The sequence below is a fragment of the Pinus tabuliformis genome, chromosome X, assembly GCF_031772625.1.
Source record: "Pinus tabuliformis cultivar Carrire ecotype Pingquan chromosome X, CPIR1, whole genome shotgun sequence".
Classification (NCBI taxonomy): Eukaryota; Viridiplantae; Streptophyta; class Pinopsida; order Pinales; family Pinaceae; genus Pinus; species Pinus tabuliformis.
This window is the reverse complement of record NC_142308.1, coordinates 1,158,114,393-1,158,121,263: the sequence shown is the minus strand read 5'-3', so window position 1 is coordinate 1,158,121,263 and position 6,871 is coordinate 1,158,114,393.

Below are 6,871 nucleotides of genomic sequence, written 5' to 3'. Positions count from 1 at the left end.
AATGTCTCAACAAAAGAGTAGAAGAATAAAATCATATGTGTTTTTGTGCTAGGTTGAGAATCTAGTCAATTTTATCTTGTCGAGTTATAAGCAATTAAGCTTCCCAACCATATGGGAAATAACAGTCATGAAGTGAAATTCAGTCCAAATGAAAAGTCTCTATCCGCTGCAAAATTTCTTTTTTCAAAGAAAATCTTGCATAAAAACATCTTTACGATTTTTCAATAAAAGAAATGCTTATGAAACAAATAAAAAAATTAGGAAATCCCCAATTTAGCTAATTTAATGAAGATCATTACTGCTTCTCCAAAACTAAAAAAAAACATGGAGAATGAGTTCGAAATATGATTTGTAGAGGTGTGAAAACTTTTATGAAGAACTGCAAAACAAAGTTTTATATCAACCTAAAAACAAAAATGAAACCAAAATTAAATAAATGAAAGTAGTCATATGAAACTTACCATTGGAAAGTTGTGTTTGATATTACCTGAGAGATATTGTTTTCTCCAATAGAAGATAACCTCTTCTTTCAATTAGAATTAAAAGCATTAAGAAGTTCAATTTTCTGAAATCGTATTGACCCAAAATCATCATTTATTAAATCTAAACTAAAGCGAGCGTAAACTAAAAGAAAACAATGTTTCATGTCCAAGGAATCTGAAGTAAATAAAATGCATTAGAAATAGGGATGGTCGTAGCAATGATTGTTCTCTTAATTTCAAATTTCATATTCATTCCATGATTCTCATAAATTGTCATGAATCACGACCAAGTCAAAACAGTGTAACGCATATGTGTAGATGGAGAAGTCTTGAAATTTTTTTACGCTAAATATATAATTATATATCAAAACTCAAATATAAGAGAAATCAAACGTGATTTAACCATGATCAATTATATTTTCCTATTCCAAATTCCCTACCATTTGTTGCATTACGATAGTGGTTTCTCATAAGTGCCTTGGATAACAAATGAAGATGCACACAATAAGATAATTGAGATAATGAAATGTGCATCCAATAGTGTGGGAAGAAATGTAAATGACCCACAAGTGATGAAATTTCTCATTAGCCAAGAAGATTTCTGAGAAGTGTAAAAAGAGTCCCATCTGCATACGCCATGAAATTATAATTAAAATACACCCAATCTCTTGACCACCACGATAACATAAATGTAAGAATATATATACCAAGATAATCAAGCAAGACTTCATGTGAGCATAGTGAAAGATCGAAGTGAATTGTTCAGTGACCTACAAGGATAATTAACCCAATATTCCAATGTTCCGAGAGAATCAAAGCAAACAGTAAGAGATCCGATAAACAAGGCTTCCGAAATGGGAAAAATTCTTCAATAGATAAAATTCCGATAAATAAATATTTTGTTATTTGAATTTTTTTGGTGAAAATTCTTTTTGGAAGTTTAAATGATTTTCACTTCTAATATCGGATGTCCCCATATAAATATTTCTTGTAAATATTTTTAAATGAGAGTTTCAATAAGAGGAAGCTCAAAATTAATACTGGAGAAAAAATAATGTCGGAACTTAGATAGGATAATTAGTTCATCATGACTTCTACGAGATTCTGAGATCAAGGATTTTGACCGGATAAAATACAATAGGACTCGTGGATCTCAGAGAAATTCTTTTGAAAATATTTTCAAATGGTTCTGATATAATATAAAATTAAGAATCCGATATCAAAAATTGAATATAGTCGGGATTCCGATAATTACCAGATAGAGGCCCTAAATCAAATTGGAAGAAGAAATGCGACTGAAATGGATGTAAAACTAATGCAATGGAAAAGGTTTTAACTTAAATAGAAAATGTAATATTCAAAACAAGCATTGATAAAATCATGGATAAGGTCATTTGTTGCAAGAGTTTTGTGCAAATTTTCCTCTGTTTGTAGCAAATATAATCAATAAAGAGTCAATGAGTTTCATTTCAGTTGTATCAATGTGAGGGAGAATATGATTATTGACTCCTATTGCTAAATGTGTGAAGAAAGGAGGATATGAATAGTAGAAAAACTAAAGAATACCAAAATTATGTTAAAACAAAAATTACTTCCCTGGACATGTTGTATATTAGAAAGGGTTGGATCCTTTCTTATCTCAAATCTCTAAAATCAAGCCAATGAACCCTTGCAAAAAAAACAAAATAGAAAAAGAAGTAAACTATGAAAAATAGAAATCCAACAACAGATGAAGATGAACCTATTAATGCATACCTGGAAGAATATTGACTATAATTTTACCTCATAAATCTTCAAGTACTCCCATGCATTTCTCAAAATTCACATATGTTCAACATCATCTACTTATTCAATTTAAAATGCTAAGTAATTAACTTTCAAATTGCATCCACCTCAAGTTTACATCAAAGGATAAGAGTGGTGAAAATGAGTTTTTTAGAAACACTTGTCAATAAAAAAATTCCAACCTATAGCAATTCCTTGGAATTTCTTCATATATGATTTTATTACAAAAAGATTTTTAACAATGTGATGAACTTTTTCAAAAGAAATTCAATCAAGTTCATCACAAGTGTATATGATCTGACTATGTAAGAACATTGATATGTTCTAACCCATTTTTTTAGAAAATGAAAGGGGATGCCAAGAAAAACTCAGATTCATTACCTTCTTATTAAAAATATGAAACAATGAAATAAATGCAAATAGAAAATGAATCTTCTACCCCTAGTTATAACTAAATGAAAGGAAACATGACTAGGTATAGTCATACTTCCAATGTAACCATTCTCTCATTCTAACTCCTGCATGTATGTACAGGTAAAACATTAGTAACAGGAATATAGTTAAATGAACAAACATAAATTTGAAATTGTCTGTCTTATATGCTAAATTATTAATAATCTTTTGTGTAGGAAAACTTTCCCAACGTCTTTCAAATGGGTCAATGAAAAATGGATGGAAATATGATAGATTCAATGGAAGATCATTAATTGAATTAAATTGTTGGTCATATTGTGAAATTACACTCTCTTGTTGACACTTCTTTCCAGAGAAAATGAACAAGTGATAAGAGAAGAACATCAATTGAAATTGGAAAAGTAATAGCTCTTGATGTTCATGATTATCATTTGAAACTTCATTTTATCATTCAGGCAATGCATCAATTAAGTGTTCAATATTGAACTTCTCGATATGCCATCATAAGATATTTAAACAATGAAAAATGAAAACATAAAATAAATCCAAAATTTAAAAAAAAATAAGTGAAGGAAAATTAACAAAATCAAATCACTATTTATAGTAGTATTACAATTATTATTACAACACAATTGGGACTGACTTGAAGTAATTTCCTCTTCACAACAATTGGCCAGAATAATGCAATTAGAATGATCGCCAGTACTAACTTGTGAATTAGAGATATGATCAAAATTATGAATAAGAATGAGAGCTTGATCATAAGAAGAATCATAGGTTCAGATGGTTTTTGAATGTTGAAGTCATGATTATAATTAAATGTTTGAAAATGCAAGTCAATTGGAACAATTTTTGTATTTAGTTTCTCTTCATGTTCAAGTAAGATTTGAATTTGATCATGAGGATTTAATGTATAAGAAGATAAATCAACATCCTAAAGTCAGAGTAATTGTTGTAACTGACTTCATAAAACTCTCTAGAATTCCCTTCATTCTCATTTGATGTATCAAAACAAGAAGGAATATGGAGCACATGTTCATTAATGCCATAAGAATGATCAATAATTGTCTCTTTATCTTGATAAAAACTAATACGAAATTTATTCATATCAACCTCTTTGTTTTCTAGAATAACATTAATGTAAAGAGGGGATAGATTGCTATTAGAAAAAATATCAAGGTAAAGGGAGAAATGCGAATTTAAAGAAACGAATCTAAAAATATCTCTATTTACATATTTTTGTATATTTTCTCCATTGCAGATTTTAGATTTATGGTCATTCATTTGCATATTAATTCTTTCTTGAAGAATATTGTTTGGATGACCTGAATTTTATATTTCATCATCATGATCAAATTACAAAATTTCGACAGTGGTTTGCATATTAGAATCTTCAATTTATACTTGAGTTTTCTGATTTAATAACCGATTTTCTCAATTATTTAAGGTTAATTTTCTGATTTCAAGGTAGTTATTTCTCCAAGATTGTTGTTGGTATCTTCTTGCATTTGATTAGAAAAAATTTCCAAGCTTTGTGATTGATATTCTCTAACATGTGAGAATGCGTCATGATCATCATTAATGTTGTAGGAAGTGTGTACTAAATGAAGGAATTAATCATACATGTTAAAGACAACTTCATCATGATTGGTATGCACCTCTATATTATAGTTCTCAATTATGTTATTAAAGTTTGAAGAAGATTGATCAAATCTTGTAATTTTTTCATATGAAATGGGAATGCAAGGAAGAGAATTAATCTATTCAAACCAATCCATCAATTTAATTTATGAAGGTTTATCTTCAATTTTGAATGTTAAACAATTTAATCAAAATCTAACAGTAAAATCCATGAGAGATTCATTTTCAAAGCTTCATAAATATTCAAATTTATCACATATCTATTCATAGTCATATCCGTCAAATTGATACAGGAACATTGTGATAAATTGATCCCAACTGTGAATAGACGAAACTAAAAGAGAATGACACCAGCTTCTAGCTTTTATTGAGAATGTAAGAGTAAAAATTTTGCATAAAATTCCTTCATCAATATCATGAAGAGTGTAATTTGAAAATTTTTGAATAAATCACAAGGCATGATCAAATGCAAAAACATTCTTCTTACTGTTAAAATTTACATTTGACAAGTGTCTTACTATTTCTTGAGGATTATTAGCAAATGCACAATAGAAATACAACTCCAAATTGGGAGTTTGGGAGGAAACATTGTGATTAAATAATACTTTAAAATACAAAAAATACAAAAGACAACAAGTCTTCAGGCCCTCGTTCTAGTGCCAAAAATGTTTTAGGCTCAAAATGTATGCATTAACATTATAAGGGAGACTACCGAGTTGGGAACTTGAAGGAGCTCCTTTTCCATTTGCAATGGTTGTTCCAACTACGTACATTTACATTATCTCTATGTCTTATGGTTTAAAGTATGCATTTTTCTTACTAATAGAGAAGAGACATTAGATTGGCCCTCTTGTTGAACTTTTGCAAGAAAGTGCTCCTTACACTGATTTGGGGCTCAACGAAGCCATAACTAAAGTTTGCCTCTTTGATAAGAGGACTTATAGAATTGTAATAATTAATCTAAATGAAAACTCATGCTAGAATGCAAACAAAAGGAAAGAAATTATAAGCCTATCTCGATTAGGAAGATATAGGTTTAATCCAACCGAGTGCAAAGTAATTAAATGATTGGGATTTTAACATGTTTGACTTAAGATGAATATGAAAGTAATGAAATAGTTCAATTAACTAATATTATAATTACCAAACATATTGCTTAGAGATATATTAGCAATGAATGATGAACCAATAACATTATGAAGTAGCTCACACAATGGTAATGGAAATTAAAACATAATTAGATGACATATTTATGAGTAAATAGTTACTTAGAAATATGGATTTAATATATCAAAGAAAAAGATACAATTGAAAACAGATTCAAGAGACAAAACAAATTAGATATCTAATATGTAAGAGAAGTATTCATATTGACAGTAATGCACAATATAAATGCAATTAACATAATTTTTCCATCAATAATGAAATTCATATAAAAAATAGTAGTGTTTCTAACAAAAATTAATTTCAACTTGTTCTCCTGCTTTGTTCCTTTAAATTTGATCTCCTACAATCTCCTCCAACGCATAAACTCTATTGTTAAAAGCAAGAGTTGCAATAGTGCAAGCTCTGTCTCTAATACATAGTTCAAAAGAAAAAGAGAAAAATCCCAATAATATCCAAATATGGGATTGATCCTCTCTAACTACAACATTTATAACCCTATTAGAATAGTACTTTAAGAATGCCAAAATTGCAGAGAAGAGAAGTCATTTCTCCATTCTACAATCCACTATTTATAATTACAAAAATAAATTCCAAATAGGAGAGTTGTTGAAGAATATATTCGCTTCAACAATTTTTATTGGTCAAAAATCTTTTTCTTCTATTGATGCAGAAATTCTATTGATTTAAATCTTCTCTTCCTCGTCTCCTCAATTTTTCTCCTGCCAAAACCAATAAAACTTCAATTAAAATGCATATTCAAATAAAAAATACCAAATCTAGAAAACAAACTCCTCCAATCAAATGTTAATTAAATAAATAAATAAAAGGAAATGTTAGTTTTGCATTGATCCTTGTAAATATCTTATTGGTCAAAGAGAACATAGTTGAATAGATCTGCACTCAACAGAGGCTATGAGCAAATGAAAATGCAAAAGATGAAACTCAAAAAATTAATTTTGTTTACAAATTTGGAGCTTTATTTTCTGCTAAATTTTAGACTCATTTAAATACAAGAACTGGTCAAGAAACCACTTCATAAATATTCTCCATAATTTTATTTATCCAATGAGCCATCATGAGCCTCATTTGGTCAAATAAACCTCAACTTATGAGCGTCCAAAGTTGAAGTGTTGAATTTGCCAAAATTCTGGAAAAATTGGTGCCTAGACCACAAATAAAAAATTTTAATTAAAAACTCTAATCCTATTTAACTATATAATTATAATTAATAAATTTCTAATTAATTATATTTTTTAAATTGATTCTATAAATTTAATTACAATTAAAAATTTAAATTAATTATAAATTAGTTAATTTAGAAATTAATTAAATTATATGCAAAGTTGAATAAACAAACTTTAATTAAAAGATAATATCAAAAT